Source organism: Hemibagrus wyckioides, linkage group LG09 (assembly GCF_019097595.1).
Source record: "Hemibagrus wyckioides isolate EC202008001 linkage group LG09, SWU_Hwy_1.0, whole genome shotgun sequence".
NCBI lineage: Eukaryota > Metazoa > Chordata > Actinopteri > Siluriformes > Bagridae > Hemibagrus > Hemibagrus wyckioides.
The window spans coordinates 1515486-1533490 of record NC_080718.1 but is presented as its reverse complement, the minus strand read 5'-3'; the positions used below and the strand labels follow the sequence as shown (position 1 = coordinate 1533490).

The 18005-nt window shown below is 39.6% G+C and overlaps 2 non-coding genes across 2 annotated transcripts; one reads left to right on the top strand and one right to left on the bottom strand.

The window, feature by feature from the left end:
* The first annotated feature begins 1635 nt into the window (after positions 1–1635).
* On the top strand, positions 1636–1707 carry trnae-cuc (transfer RNA glutamic acid (anticodon CUC)). Its single transcript has one exon. It is a non-coding gene; the product is annotated as a tRNA-Glu (tRNA).
* A 90-nt stretch (positions 1708–1797) lies between these two features.
* trnay-gua (transfer RNA tyrosine (anticodon GUA)) lies at positions 1798–1886 on the bottom strand. Its single transcript is given in 2 exon segments — positions 1798–1833; positions 1850–1886. It is a non-coding gene; the product is annotated as a tRNA-Tyr (tRNA).
* Between the last annotated feature and the right edge of the window lie 16119 nt (positions 1887–18005).

Here is an 18005-nt window from a genome sequence, read left to right as displayed (position 1 = left end):
GCGCTATGCATCAGCCACTGCTGTGGTGGTGTTACAGTCTGGGCAGGTGTGTCTACTCAATACAGAACTGCCCTACATCTTGTGAATGGTACAGTGACAAGCCAGTACTACCTGAATAACATCATTAATCCAGTCATTGTGCCCCTGCATGACCAATACAGGCCTAATTTCTTCATCATGGACGACAATCCTACAGCTCATCGAGGTCGCATCATTAGGGAACAGCTGCTGGAGGCTGGGGTACCTCAAATGGAGTGGCCTGCACTTTCTCCAGACCTTCCGGATATCTAACAGCAGCAGACACTCCCCTATTTACATCAATGGGTCTGAAGTAGAGCGTGTCTCCAGCTTTAAGTTCCTGGGTGTCCACATCTCTGAGGATCTGTCCTGGCATCTGAACACCTCAACTCTGTTTCGGAAGGCACAATAGGGTCTTTACTTCCTAAGGAGACTGAAGAAAGTTCACCTATCCCCCAAGATCCTGACCAACTTTTACCCCTGCATCATTGAGAGCATCTTGACGAGCTGCATCACAGTGTGGCATGGCAGCTCCACGATGTGTGAAAAGAAATCTCTGCAAAGGGTTGTGAAAACCGCCCAACACGTCATTGGCACCCAACTACCTGCCATTGGGTCTCTTCACCACAGTAGATGTCTGCGCAGAACACACAAAATAATCAAAGACTCCTCCCACCCGAGTCACAAACTGTTCAACCTTCCATCCAGGAGGAGATACAGGTCCATCCTCACCAGAACCAGTAGGTTTAGGGCCAGTTTTTTTCCTTCAACCATAAATCTACTGAACTCTACACTACACCACTAGGACACTCATGTCTTTCTACACTTACCACTTTACAGTTCTGCTCCACTCTGTACATTCTGTTAATATAATATTTTTCACTGTTAAACATTCTGTTGTACATTCTGTTATAATATAATTTTTTCTCAGTGTGTAATATAATTATTGTACATATTGTCCATTTCATAGATTACACCTAGTATTATCTATTTGTCTATCTATTTATATACATTTACATATACTATATTTATACATACTATATAATATATGTATATTATCTGTTACTGTTGTACATACATCTATCTATCTATCTAATGCACAGGGTTTCACGCTGTCCACCAGGCGCCTCAAAAGCGATGGGCCAAAACCTTCAGATGTGAACGTTTGCGTGCTTCGCTGCATGTCAAAGCTTTTCCATAGGACAGAAATACCTGTTCTTGTCTAGACCTGATCGGTGAGCAGTACACCCCGTATGGCTCGCCAGCTCATCACTGTGCAAACACATTCACGCACTCGCTCATACCTAATAGCAATTTGTTTCAGCTGATCCACCTACTGGCGTGTCGTTTGGAGGTGAGATGAAACCGGAGAACACCGGGTGTACACACACAGGGACTCCGGACAGACTGCAAACTTGTGACCCTGCAGCTGAGAGGTGGGACCTCTTTTAAGTCTTTTGAGACAGTCTGTGCAGACATTCTGTTGATCTTAAAGTGAATTTGTTTAAACTGCTGTTTCCTCAGGTGTAACTCATCTGGAATTGGCGTAAATCGGCACTAGAGGCCAATCCTGGGTGCTGCGCCCAGCCGCACGAGGCCCACCGGCCTGTCCAAGTCTCCCTGGTGGTCTAGTGGCTAGGATTCGGCGCTCTCACCGCCGCGGCCCGGGTTCGATTCCCGGTCAGGGAAACGAGCTCCTTTTCGCGCCCGGCCAGAGCTAGCGGCCGCAAGAAGCCGATGCACTGAAACGGCGCGTTTCCCAGAGGCTGGTAAAAGCCGTCCTTCGAGCCGGATTTGAACCAGCGACCTAAGGATGTCCATTTGTAAGCACCTACAGTCCTCCGCTCTACCAGCTGAGCTATCGAAGGGAGGGCTCAGAGCTGCCTTTTGGCAGCGACCTGGCAAACGGGACCCCTGGCGATTTTGTCTGTTACGAGCCACGTAGCGCAGCGGTTTCAGGGGCGCTAGGCCAGATTTACTGGGGCCTATAAACATGCTTATCGATGTTGGACCCTTCTTCACCGACAAACTTTACAATCCTGTTTGCAATCTCAGGTTTCTACGCGTGGCCGCCCTCGCCGGTGCGTTGACTTAAACTAAGTAAATACAGAGAGGACCTAATGCGCAGGGTTTCACTCTGTCCACCAGGCACCTCAAAAGCGATGGGCCAAAACGGTCAGATGTGAACATTTGTGTGCATCGCTGCACGTCAAAGCTTTTCCATAGGACAGAGATACCTGTTCTTGTCTAGACCTGATCGGTGAGCAGTACACCCTGCATGGCTCGCCAGCTCATCACAGGGCACTGTGCAAACACATTCACGCACTCACTCATACCCAATAGCAATTTGTTTCAGCCGATCCACCTACTGGCGTGTCTTTTGGTGGTGAGAGGAAACCGGAGAACACCAGGTGTACATGCACGGGGACTCTGGACAGACTGCAAACTGGAGACCCTGCAGCTTAGACCTCTTTTAAGTCTTTTGAGACAGTCTGTTGATCTTAAAGCGAATTTGTTTAAACTGCTGTTTCCTCAGGTGTAACTCATCTGGAATTGCCGTAAATCGCCACTAGAGGCCAATCCTGGGTGCTGCACCCAGCCGCACGAGGCCCACAAACCTGTCTGTGTCTCCCTGGTGGTCTAATGGCTAGGATTCGGCGAGCTCGCTGGGGCGGCCCAGGGTCGATTCCCGGCCAGAGCTAGTGGCAGCACACAAACGGCGTGCTTCCCGGAGGCTGGTAAACGCCATCCTTCGAGCCGGATTTGAAACGGCAACCTAAGGATGTTCATTTGTAAGCACCTACAGTCCACCGCTCTACTAGCTGCGCCAAAGTTCAATAGTCTGCTTCGGGTGGGGAAGAAAGGAAAAAAATGGGGAAGGAGGGGAAGGAAGAAAAGAGAGAAGAAAAGAAAGAAAGCAAAGGAGAGACAGAGTGCCACATGTGATTTATATGCACCTGTTTTGTAATTTTTTTAATTAAAACAAAAACCTAACAATATTTATATTATTAAATATATATGTTGAAGCACACACCTAAATAAACTTATAATGATAAAACAAAGAATACATTCAAGTCAGGTCAAGAATCTTTTATTGTCCTTTTGACCACATATAGCTGATGCAGTACACAGTGAAATGAGACCATGTTTCTCCAGGACCCTGGTGCTACATAAACAACATAACATAATTACAAAACACAGAGCTAAGGACGGAAAGTAAGCTGTCCTAGCTTCATAAAGGACATCGTGTGCAACTTGGTGCAAACAGTGCAAGACAAAAGACAGTGCAAAGAGACAATACAGTACGTATAGCAGCAGTTGAATAATGTGCAAATACAATTCAAATAATACATTATTTAATACATGTACCCTAATAATAAATACAAGTGACACATTATAAAATAGCAATATATTAAACTACAAACAAAACAGAAAAATACTATTTAAACATCAAATATTTAAATATAAAATACATGTAACTTTGTAAGAATACAAGTGCTATATGCAACATATCTATATTTTCTTTATTTTTTTGAGCAACTGTTGTTCTGTCATCATCTCTGTCACTGGACAATAAATTCTGGCCTTGTCTTGGCTATGTCCAGTTGCTGATGTCCTAGAACAACCACACTTTCTGCAAGTGTCGGCCTTCACCTAATGTATGCACGTGGTTGACGTGGCACAGGTGGTTGAAATGCTGTTGGAGGAACACGGCTTGGTTGATGGACCATCAAGTAGGGTGGAGCGCTGCTGGGCTGGGGAGTGCTGGTTGCTGAGGCTCCAGGGTCCATGTCCAGGGTCCGAATGTGGGTTCGGTGTGGGGACCATGCTTGATAAAAGTGCTGGGCTCGATGGAAACAGCACCAGTTTGCGCCAGTATGCGTAAAACATGATGAAAAAAATATACATTAACAGTCTACATATATGGCAGTAAAATTTAAGCAGTGGGTAAAGAGTTTAGGTGAGATATTTCAGATGTAATATACTGAGATATTTACATACCAAATTCTCCTCAATAACTTGAGCGGGAGAATCTGAAAAAAGTCATGTGTCCACAGGCCTGCACTGGACATTTACTTATCTGTAACATTAAAAAAAAAACACTGTCAGTTGGCACAAAACCTAAAGATTACACGGTATGGCTTTGTCTTTTCTATACATACCCTCTGGTGAGGAGCAGGTCTGTCCCCAGCTGCAGAGGGACACACACCTGTGCTGGAAAACTGCCATGGCCTTTTGATTTTTGAGGCTTTAGTAGTTGAAAATCTGTGAAAGTTAAATTCAGCATGTTGAATTGAATAATATCATAATTAAATAAATAAAAACGAACAACATGCAATTCCGTACAATTTCCAGCCCTCTTATATTATAAATTGTACATAATAATGCAGACTATAATAATAATACACTATGATGAATAATACCAGTACACTATGATGAATAATACCAGTACACTATGATGAATAATACCAGTACACTATGATGAATAATACCAGTACACTATGATGAATAATTTTTTTGTATACTTATAACGCATATCAATACATGATACACATTGAGGCATGGATTTAAACAAAAAACAGGTCTTACCTGGGGCGGTATAATGTTCCAAATCCTCCTAAAAATTAAGGTTAATCACAGCACATGATTATAATACTCCAAAAGTTATTAAAATAAACAGGTAAAAACGCGATATACGAAAACACACACTGCAGGTGAAAACACGTAACTTGAATGACACGTCACTGCGCGTGCACGATTTGATTGGCGGATTCATCCGTTTCCGTGGGCAGGCCCATCGGCGCGAACGAACGCGATTAGCGGAGAATGATCAAATTGCGAGAGATTCGATTGGCTCGGATGGGCGTGGCCATCATTGTCTGTCCATCTTTTCAGCGCAGGGATTGGGGAAGAAACATGTAACGGATGTAACGGGCCGATGTGATTGGCCGAGAAAGATTTCCCCGATTTCCCGGGGGAGCTTTGATTGGCTGGCTGACCATGCTTACATGTCCGTACGAAGCCCGAAACCTCTTCACTCACTCTAGCTGACGACACACACACACACAGTAGCGGTCTGAAGTCCGTGAAAAATACATTGTTGCTATTACCGTTTAAGCGATATGTTGCTTAAACTATTGCAAGAAATTCTGAAATAATATATAAATACAACTCTGAGCGGGTCTCGAACCCGGGTCTCCAGCATGGGAAGTGGGTGCTCTACCACATAATTACCAAATAATAGCACACTTAAGCACAACATGAGCAACATTTTAGCGTTGGAACTAATATATATATATATATATATATATATGAGATATGTTGCTTAAACTATTGCGAGAACTTCTGAAATAATATATAAAGACAACTCTGAGCGGGTCTCGCGCATGGGAGGCGGGTGCACTAACAATGTACCACAAGCGATGAAAGCTTTCACTGGCAAGTAAACTTAAGATGAGGTTTACATCACAGCACGTAGCACTACACTCCGTTACAAATATAAAAGCTATACATGCTTAAACTATTGCAATACATTCTCAAATAATATATACAAACTAAAGTCACAGTTAAAATATGAAATCTAAACTAGTGTGTGCGCTGGGAACAGTTTAAAGATGATGCATCCAACCTCTTCCTCACTCTAGCTGACGTCACACACACACACACACACACACACCCACACACAGTAGCGGTCTGAAGTACGTATTGCATTTAATAATTCATATAAAATAAACTATAATACTTATCAGCATGAAACGTAATAGCACACCTAAGCAGCATTTCAGCGTTGGAACCATGTTTCTAGCTATTACCGTTTAAGCGATATGTTACTTTATGTTACTTGCAAATACATGCAAATCCTCAAATAATATATAAATACAACTCAGAGCGGGTCTCGAACCCGAGTCTCCAGCGGGCACTCTACCAAATAAGCTAAACTGCAGATTGAATCATTATTGAGATCAATGGTACTAATAGTTTACATGCACAACATGTAACCCTACCGATAGCCTACGTTAAATATATACATGCTAAATATGCTTAAACTATTGCAAGACATTCTCAAATAATGAATATAAACTAAAGTCACAGTTAGTGTGTGCGCTAGAAACAGTTTAAAGACGATGCGTCCTTTAAAAAAAAAAAAAAATCTTCCCTCACTCTGGCAGATGTCTCTCTCACACACACACACACACACACACACACACACACAGTAGCGGTCTGAAGTACGTATTGCATTTAAAAATTAATATAAAATAAACTATAATACTTATCAGCATGAAAAGTAATAGCACACTTAAGCACAAAATGAGCAACATTTTAGCGTTGGATACAACTTAAAAAAACAAACCTCTTCACTCACGCTAGCTGACGTCACACACACACACACACACACACACACACACACACACACACAGCAGCGGTCTGAAGTCCGGGAATAATACATTTACAAATCCATATAAATAACTATAATACTTATCAGCATGCAAAGTAATAGCACACATAAGCAGCACTGTAGCGTTGGAACCATGTTTCTAGCCATTACCGTTTAGGACTAGTAACCTTTTACATGCTTGTTTACGACATCTTCAGATGCTCGTTTACGGCACCTACTGAAAATCTCAGAGAAAGACCGAACTGTACAGAAACCAGGAAGTGAAGTCCGTGAAAAATGCATGTACAAATTAATATAAAATAAACTACAATACTTATCAGCATGAAAAGTAATAGCACACATAAGCATAACATGGGCAACATTTTAGCGTTGGAACCATGTTTCTAGCTATTACCGTTTAGGACTAGTAAAGAGTCCAGGAACCGTAATAATAATAATAATAATGATAAAAAATAGTGACGATAACAAGAGTGTGATTGCGTAAGCAATGTTGCAATGTTGCATTTCCAGGAGAAAATGCGAGTGTGATTGCGAATATGTTGCTTAAACTATTGCAAGACATGCTCAAATAATATTTAAAAGCTAAAGTCACAGTTTAAAAAGTTTAAGGTAGTTTATGTGGCTGTAGAGTAAGAATTCAAGCTGTAGGAACAGTTTAAAGATGATGTGTCCTTAAAAAACACCTCTTCCCTCACTCTAGCTGATGTCACACACACACACACACACACACACACACACACACACACACACACACGGTAGCGGTCTGAAGTCCTTGAAAAATACATTTAAAATCCATATAAAATAAACCAATATTTTTTTTTCACACCAATTTTTTTTGTTACGTGTTTTTTAAATAAGAAAAATGTACTTTATAAATAACAAATAATGTATAAAACAATAATAATACATAATAAAAGAGAATGTAAAGAAATAAACTGGTTTCATTAAGTGTATTTACGTTGAAGATCAGACGAAGATGATGGCGGAGGTGGAGGAGATTGGAGGAGGAGGGTGGCGTTTTTCATTTCGTGCTCTATCGCTTAACTTAACTTACTCGCTACACACTTAATGCTACAATTAATTGCTAAATTTAACTTACACACTATGCTACACTTTATTGCTACTTTTTTATTTTTTTTTCACTTCACCTAATCATCTTCATCTCTGACTTTTGCCTTTTTCGCCACGCCCTTTCACTTGCAGGGCGTTTCAATAAAAACCTGTCCAAGGAGGTTTGTTTCTTCCTCCCTTTCAAAATGTTTGGAAAATGAGTGAGGAAGTGTCGTTACACAGCGCCAACGCACGACCTGGAGTGATAACCACGTGAACTGACCGCTCGCTGGGCTACCAAGTGGCGGGTGGCGTAAGCTCGCTCGCTTGTAACTCAGATCTCGGCTCATATCTTAAAGCAAAAAATTGAGCGAGTGACGGCTCGTATCTCGGAAAACTCGTAAGTTGAGTCACTCGTAAGTCAAGGTTTCACTGTATATATATATATATAAATATATAAACTGTTCTGAGAACTTCTGAAATAATATATAAATACAACTCCGAGCAGGTCTCGAACCCAGGTCTCCAGCATGTGAGGCGGAAGCATTCATGTTTTTCTGAATGAAACCAATAGCATTTTGCATTAGCTATTTCGCTAGCTAGTGCTAGATATAGCTCGGCATTCGTGTTTTTCTGAATGAAACCGATAGCATTTTGCAGTAGCTATTTGGCTAGCTAGTGCTAGCTGTAGCTCGGCATTCGCGTTTTTCTGAATGAAAACGATAGCATTTTGCAGTAGCTATTTGGCAAGTTAGTGCTAGCTGCAGCTCGGCATTCGCGTTTGTCTGAATGAAACCAATAGCATGTTGCATGAGCTATTGTGCTAGCTAGTGCTAGCTATAGCTCGGCATTCTTTTTTTTCTGAATGAAACCGGTAGCATTTTGCATTAGCTATTTCGCTAGCTAGTGCTAGCTATAGCTCGACATGTGTTTTTCCGAATGAAACAAATAGCATTTTGCATTAGCAATTTGGCTAGCTAGTGCTAGCTATAGCTCGACATTTGTGTTTTTCTGAATGAAACCAATAGCATTTTGCATTAGCAATTTGGCTAGCTAGTGCTAGCTATAGCTCGACATTTGTGTGTTTCCGAATGAAACCAATAGCATTTTGCATTAGCGAGATTGTGTACATACTTCACATCTGTAATGTTTGGACAGTCACTTTCACTTTTTACATTCTAAATTGCACTACTTCTCCTGCATGTCACTTTATACAGTATTTATTTAACTTATTCTAGCTCTATTCTAAAATTGTGTACATTTGTACAGACATCTCATACCTGTGTAAATGTTCGCACCTGACACCAAGACAAATTCCTAGTACTGTAAAGTGCTCTTTGCTAACCCTTTGCTGTACCCGGCAATAAAACCTTTTCTGATTCTGATTTCTGATTCTATTTGGCTAGTCTGTCAGTCTGACAAAAAAAAGCAGCATGAGGAGAAAAAACACCTAATAACTTCACTTCATGTGATAACTGTTCATAGAAATCAGCTAATCGTGACATTCACTCAGATGTGTAGGCTGGGATTAAACCATTAAGACCAGTGTGAACATGTTTTAGCACAAAAACTGAGTGAGGCCTCATGGGGCTGAGTCGCTCATATCTTAAAATCCTAGTCAGGATGCTTACTCTTTGTACATGGGAGTTCCTACATCCCAAAATACATGGCAGACGCAGACTGGCTACACAAAAAAGTGCACCTGTCTGTGTACGTGCATACACACACACACACACATGCACACACACACACATGCACACACACACACACATCTGTACACACACACACATCTGTACACACACACATACATCTGTACACACACAGACGCACACACATACACACACCTGTACAGGTGTTCTAACATGGCAGGGTCCTGCCATCTGGAGCACACCAACACTGTGGGGCCCAAAAACGTTGCTAGTGCTAGCTATAGCTTGGCAATTGTGTTTTTCTGAATGAAACCAATAGTATTTTGCATTAGCTATTTGGCTAGCTAGTGCTAGCTGTAGCTCGGCATTTGTGTTTTTCTGAATGAAACCAATAGCATTTTGCATTAGAATGTTGCATTTCCAGAAGAAAATGCGAGTGTGATTGCGAATATGTTGCTTAAACTATTGCAAGACATGCTCAAATAATTTAAAAAAACTCTCCTCCCTCACTCCAGCTGACGTCACACACACACACACACACACACACACACACACACACTTGAAATACAATACATTTAAAAATCCATCTAAAATAAACTATAATACTTATCAGCATGAAAAGTAATAGCATACCTAAGCAGCATTTTAGCGTTGTTTTTTTAGCATGTTTCTAGCTATTACCGTTTAAGCGATATGTTGCTTAAACTATTGCAAAACATTCTCAAATAATATATAAATACCACTCCGACCGGGTCTCCAGCATGGGAGGCGGGCGCTCTACCAAATAAGCTAAACTGCAGCTTGTAATGTTATTGACATCAGTGGTACTAATATTTTACAATATTTTACACGGGTCTCCAGCATGGGAGGTGGGCGCGTTAACAAAGTGCCACAAGCGATGAACGTTACAAATATAAAAGCTATATAAAAGCTTCTGAAATAATATATAAATACAACTCCGAGCGGGTCTCCAGCATGGGAGGCGAACGCGCTAACAAAGTACCAGAAGCGATGAAAGCCATTACTGGCAAGTTAACTTATTAAAATGAGGTTTACATCACAGCACGTAATGCTACGCTCCGTTACAAATATAAAAGCTATACATGCTTAAACTATTGCAAGACATTCCTCGAACCCAGGTCTCCAGCATGGGAGGCGGACGCTCTACCAAATAAGCTAAACTTGTAACGTCATTGATATCAGTGGTACTAATACTTTACATGCACTACCACTAGCCACCGTCAAATGCACAATATATGATATACACGCTAAATATGCTTAAACTATTGCAAGACATTCTCAAATAATATACAAACTAAAGTCACAGTTCAAATATGAAATCTAAACGAACTAGTGTGTGCGCTGGGAACAGTTTAAAGACAATGCCCAACCTCTTCCCTCACTTTACACACACACACACACACACACACACACACACACACACACACACACACACACAGAGTAGCGGTCTGAAGTCCGTAATGCATTTAAAAATGCATATAAAATAAACTATAATACTTCAGCATGAAACATAATAGCACACTTAAGCACAACATGAGCAACATTTTAACGTTGGAACCATGTTTCTAGCGTGTGCAGGAAGTGAAGTCCATAACAAATGCATTTAAAAATTAATATAAAATAAACTACAATACTTATCAGCATGAAAAGTTATAGCACACTTAAGCTCGGGCGCGCTAACAAATAAGCTAAAGTGCAGCTTATAATACTACTGAGATCAGTGGAGTAAAGGTAGTAAAAGCAAGGTGACTTATAAGCAAGTTGAAACATGCTTTATACAACTCGCTGCACGGCACCTAGCGCAAGCCTCCGTTACATATATATAAACTATACATGCTTAAACTATTGCAAAAAATTATCGAATAATAAACACAAAATGAAGTTACAGTTAAAATATGAAATCTAAATGAACCAGCGTGTGTGCTCTGCTTAAATATCAGTTTAAAGACGATATGACTTAAAAAAAACAAACCTCTTCACTCACTCTAGCTGACGTCTCTCTCTCTCTCTCTCACACACACACACACACACACACACACACACACACACACACTAGTGATGGGAAGTTCGGATCATTTTACTGATTCGGTTCTTTGAATCTCGTTCAGCAAAATGAACGAATCTTTTTTCGAGTCATTTCGTTCACTTCAGCAGAATGTAATTAAAATGTTCCATGTTAATTCCCTAACACATCTACTTACACACATATTGATCACATTTCGGATAAGAAAGAACTGTCATATTATAAGTAATAGCATACCTGTGTCTTGAGGCTATGCAGTCTGTTACTTCATCACCTCACCTCCGGATTTTTTGGGTCGAATTCGTTCGTTCTTTTGTCACGTAACATCCTAAACTAAGCTATGCCGTGCCGTCTCCTGTATACCCAACAGAATGATTCATCTCCTGCGCCTTCGGTTCGAATCAGTTTGTTCATCACGTGACAGCCCCGTATGGCAACGCAGTCTGAGCCGGAAACAGAAAAGATTAGTTTATATAACAAGTCTTTGGATTCACGTTGTTCGTTCTTGTAATGTGACTGCTTCCTGTCTCAGTATTTTATGACAAATACAATATTACATTAGTATTATTGACTTCATAAGGTATTAAATTATAAAACTATAAGATGATATAAAATTATCAAAATATTTGTGCAATAAACATTTTCTGAAAAATAATAATTCTGTCAGTCTCCTTTTTTATTGTTTAATAATATGACATTAAAGTATTGCGAGAGCGGTTCTAGAGCATATTCGAGTGCACACTCTCGTGGTATTTGTCTGCGTGTGCGCATGCACAGAGAGATGTCAGACAAAAGTCATGTCTTTTCAGTTGAAATTCTTGATTCTTCTCAGCAACACTTTGCAAACTAGTTGATGTTTCTTTATCAGCGCACATATTACACAAAAATGCTCTTCTAAAAATCATGTCAATTCAAATATACATGAATATGATTCCACATCATCGAGGTGAGCAGCACAATTCGGGACCTCCCCAATACACAATTCATGAGTCTTTGAAATGTGGAGGGGGCATTCCGGAGACCAAAAGCCATGACTGTATACTGGAGGAAGTTGCCCGGGGTAGCAAAGGCAGAAATCTCAGATGCCCATGAAGTGAGGGGTACCTGCCGATAACCTTTTAACAGGTCCAGCTTGCTAGTAAACCTGGCTGTGCCAACACAATCTACACAATCCTCCGTTCTAGGAAGGGGAAAGAGTCGATAATCGGTACAAAAACGATGTGAGGCATCAGCCTTGGACACTAAAATACAAGGTGAACACCAAGGGCTCACTATGGACAGCTAACCCACATTTAAAGTAACTACTCTGTTTCATCCTTCATAATTGTTCACTTAGCTTGGGTTGTTCTACATGGGTGCTGCCCGATCACCTCACCTAACTTTGTATGAGATGGGATATCAGCAAACAGACCAGGGAATCTTGTAATCAGGGCTTTGATAACCTCCTGGAAAAATGTAGGCCACCCTGCCAATTTCTTAACAGAAAGGTTACACAGATTTAGCTGTCTGCTCTAAAAGAGTTTCTAAAACTTTGTAAGCGTCAGGCACGCACTCATACACATGAACAGTAGCCTTAACAACTTCATATTCTAGACTCTGTTCAAGAGTGAGAGCGGAGCAGGCTTCCTCAGTTTTTCCTGACAGTTTACACTGCAACAACAGCATCCACAAACTTTTAGGCCAGTTTAACGTTGTGGCTATTCGCTCGAACACAGAAAAATAAGTATCAGCTTCATCTTCTCTAAATACAGGCACTAAACCAACATGTCGGCTAACATCGAAAGCAGGCTGGTGTTACCCGTCTCAGACCAAAGACGCCCGACTGAGTAAGTAGAATACACAGTGGTGTCAATACTGCAGAAAAATCAGAGACACATTAATATGCTGCGAGCTCTGGAGATGTTTAATGAACTCTGCATTCTTTCCCTTTTCTTTTATAATGTTATCATGAATTGAAGGTATTCAGTTTCAAGAAAACAAACAGTTTGTAAAATACCAAAAATTAAAACAATAAAACTCAAACTCCATGTAAACTCGATGTGAATGCCATGTATTCTAATAAAGTCCATGTATTCAAATAGTCCATGACTGTCTGTGATTCAATATGGCACATGTAAATGAACAATACATTACATTATACATTCATATCATTAATAGTAATTCACATCACAAACGTTTTTCCCTTTTTTTTAAATCCACTTATTCACTGTCCACATAATCATAAACAAAACATAAAAACTATTTTTGCCTTTTCATTAAGCAGGTCTGCCATTTCGTTTCACCCTGTGTTTCACATGGACGTAGCCATTTTGTCTCAACTACAATACACTCGCCGCCATTTTGTCTCAACTACAATAAACTCGCCGCCATTTTGGCTCAACTACAATACACTCGCCGCCATCTTGGCTCAACTCAAACTGGTTTCAACTCTGATGCAAAACAGACATTTAACTCACATCCACGTCCACGTGTACTTATAATCCATATATAAAATTCTTCAAACACACCTATGAACTCATTTTGTGTACCTGCTTGCTTATCTGTCACTGTTTCTTGACACATTTGTTCACGGATCACACAAATTAATCAACCACTTTACAAAATCTAACAACCGTTTCATCAAAACAAATTTATCTGCACTCAAATGTATAACAAAACATCATGACTTATTTAATGTTGTTTCAAGCGATTAACAAACCATATTTTGCTCACCTGCGAGCTCTAGAGATGTTTAATGAACTCTGACCTGAGCTCCGCAGTTCAGTGTCTCAAAAGCGCTAAGCGCCCTCTAGAGGAGACACAAAATAAAACACTTTCAGAGTTAGGGCAAAATACAGAAAACATTACTAAATTAAACTGAACATCATGTGACCTTGTTTCACTGTTTTGTGGGATGTCTACTTTTCTTGTAGACGTACACTCTCTTTACACCTTTGTTTTCGACCCACTACACTGGTTTACTGGCAAGGTCAGGAGCGGAGCTAGCGGTGATGCTGGCGCGATGGAGACATCAGTCCCAGTGGGGGCAGAGGATGCTGCTGCTGATGGGCAGAATTTCCGTGGAAGAGGCACTGGCTTTCGACGTGGAGCAGCCAGGTCGAGGTTCTTCCAATCCGCATCCAACTCCTTCTCCCGATCGCGCAGCAACTGCATCTTACACTCTTGCCGCTTTATTGGCAACCCCAAACTGCATCCCGGGATCTACAGAGCCGGCCTGAAGCAGCTCAAAATAGGCTTCATCACCCAACCAACTTCCAGGCTCCGTATCGGCACCCGCAGCGCTGGGAGCCTGAGGTGGCCGAGTAGCGACGCCCGGAAGCACCTCCCGCTCAGGTAAGATCTGCTGCTCCACTAGTACCTCATACAACGCGGCTTTAACCACATTCTTGCTAGTGGGTCATGGAACCGAAATATTAAAGAAGTCGGCTATCAATAGCAGATGGTCTTTCCGACATTTCTCAAAAACTTCTAAAGTAAGACACAACGTAAAAAAGTAACCAAATCAAATAATTTCTCATTTTCTCCTCATCTCAGGAGATGAAAAATGTAAAATTCTTAAAGATAGAAAGATAGAAATTTGGATGATTTGATGGGTTTTAAGGCACAGGGTTCACGCTTTCAGAGTGTAACACATGGATGGCCTGAATAAGTATTTTTTTGGATTTGAAAAGAAGAATGGTGAAAGAAGAATTATACATATAGACCAGATATACTGCAGAACCAATAGATCTATTTGTGATGATATTTAACTGATTAGAGTTATTCTGGACATCTCTAGATAAACTCTAGATTAACTTTAAACTTTTTTCATTTCAACATTATTTCTATGTTTCTATACTTTTGTAAAGCTGCCTTGAGAGAATTGTTAAAAGCGCTATACAAATAAATTGAACTGAATTGAATTTGCTTGATCTTGTTTTCATTTCTGTGATCTCAGAATCACAAAATCCTGGAGGAACTGATTAGATACTGAAAGTAGAATCACATTGTTTTCTGTTTCCAAAACTGCAGTGTGGCAAAAATTGAATTCTGTAACTTTTTCTGTACATTTAAATATGTTGATGCTTCTGATGCATAAGGAGTCAAAAATCAAATGGTGTGTATGCCTTTGTAACATATGCAGGCAATTTAACAAAGGTTTTACTGAATGATCTGTACCCCTGTAGACTATTTAAAAACAGCTGGAGTTTAAAACACAGAGACTTACAATTGTTTATTAAAATAAAAGAAATAAAGAAGAAATAAGAAATAAAGAAGTGAAAGTCTAACCAGTGAAACTGTGTGATAAATTATAACACAATTAATGTGACATCACATTAGGCATCACATGCCATGTAAATGTAAGTAAAAGGGGGCGTGGTCAACAGCAGGAGAAGTAAAGGCAAGAAACAACCTTCTATACTTTTTACTAATAAAGAACTTCATACTAATTCATTACATTTTTACCCCCCAACACACACACACAAGGATATAAAATTGCCAACACTAATGCAGTTGACATCATAAGTTTAGATACTAGCATAATATGGAAAATGTAAACAAACAAACAAACAAGAGGGATCATAAAAATTGCATTTTATTTTTTTTATTTAGCTCTGCTTTTACATAAAGTTTACATATAGTGCACAAGATACAATAAAAAACTGAATTAACACAAATGAACCAGTTCATAAGTTTCTATAAGCCTTACTAATAATGTTTTCATTTATTTCATACCTAGTAGCATAACACAAAAAAGAAGGAAATATTTCTGGTACAGATAAAGGTACATCTCATCTTATCGTCTAATCTAAGTGTTTTTACATAAAGCATTGTTTAAGGAAAATACCTTAAAAAATTGCTGATTTAAAAATATTTCTTCTTTATTAATAATAAAGTTACAGCTTCATTTAAGGATGTTCAACTATAATGAAGTAACTTGTGCATTTGTCAATACTATTCCATGTAAACAAATCCACTAAAATGTGTAAGATGGTATCATCTCAGATTTTTGATCCTTTACAATTAGAATTTCAGACTTTAATCCTGACAGGTTGGGTCTTGAAGGATTTTTGAAGGCTATCTGTATTTTATTGTCATTTTCATTTCACATTGTAGTGAATGATTAAAAGTTTCTGACACTCTTTAAAAAGGATTTGTATTTTAGTGAGAAATGAATTTCATGTGTCTGTGCTGAAAAGATGCATAGAAATGATTTTGATGCATAGAAATGATCAGAAGGAGGCTGTAATAGATGAAATTCAAATATTTTATTAAAGATTACTAAATAAACACTATAATAAAAGATGCAACTATTTACAGATTTTGAACTATTTACAGATTTTGAACTATTTACAGATGAAGATCTACATAGAGGGATGAGGGAGGAGGGGGTGATGGGGGGCTTAATAGGAGGATGAAAATAGGAGGGTTAATAATGTTAGTAACGATATAAAATATTTGAAAATGTTAGAATTTAATTACAAAATAAATTTATACTTACCTGTGGAGAGCTTGAGCAATGTAGGGACAAAATATGAAATGTAAAAAAGTATTAAAAGGGAATTAACTAGTGAAAAAAATTGTTTGTGTGTGTTTATGGTGGGAAATGGGGAGGTGTGGGGGTAAGGGAAAGACATTGCTCAGAGTCTCTCCAAAGTCTTCATCATCTTCTTTACGTGCTGCTGGAGGAGATCCCTAACCGTGGCTGCGAGTAGAATACATCAATAAGGCCTGTAAGCTGACCCTATCAACAAATTACACACACACACACACACACAAATCCAGTATTATGTCACTGTCTTACAGATACAATGGTGAGAATTTGTGTATCGTGGCATCAGAAGATATTCAACACTTACAATAAGCTCTGTGAAGTAGTTCTCTGCTTCAGGCTCCTCCTCATCTGCATCCCACATGTTGATGAACTCCAGCAGGTGGTCCAAGTATCCTCCCATTAACTTTAGGAAAGAAAGAAGACAAGCTCTGTTAATGCCAGGGTTAAAATATGAGAAAAGAAAATGCAATAAAATAGATTGTGTTGTCAAACTACAAATATAGCATTCTTTTTAATGCACTGATAAGACTCTTACCAGCTCAGGTGTTAAGTCGTTGGTTAAAAATCTGTATAAAACCCAGCAGAGCTGAGTTTCAGGGCCCCTTATCCTCCTGATGAAGGATAGAATAGTGTTCACTGACTAGAAATACAAAAAAAGAAAAACAAAATGAGAACTTGTAAAGAAGGAGATGTGTATGTTTATGTGTGATGTGTGTGTGTTTGTGTGTGGTGTGTGTGTGTGATGTGTGTGTGTTTGTGTGTGATGTGTGTGTTTGTGTGTGATGTGTGTGTTTGTGTGTGATGTGTGTGTGTTTGTGTGTGATGTGTGTGTTTGTGTGTGATGTGTGTGTGTTTGTGTGTGATGTGTGTGTTTGTGTGATGTGTGTGTTTGTGTTTCATAATAACACATCAAACATTCTGTCATTTTCCTTACAGTAAAAACAGCTTGAGTAAAGGTTTGTTTACCAGAAAGGTATTGGATGGATCATGTGCATAAGGCAGCAGCTGAAGATTTCTCTCAACATCCTTAACACACACAAACACAATTAGTCACTGCAATTAACACAATTTTGCAATGCCACAATAAATAATCCCTTACCTGAATGCCAGTGAAACCATCCTCAGTGTGGGCAAAATAAGAGAATTCCTGCAAATAACGGGAAGATGAAACTCAAGATATATTTTATTAAAATGCTCTTCTAAAAATCATTAATATCAAATCTCTTCATCAGAGTAATGAATACTGTGATTACATGTGAGAGGGAGGAGTCTGCAATGTGGGAGGGAACACTTCGGCAGACGCTGTACAGC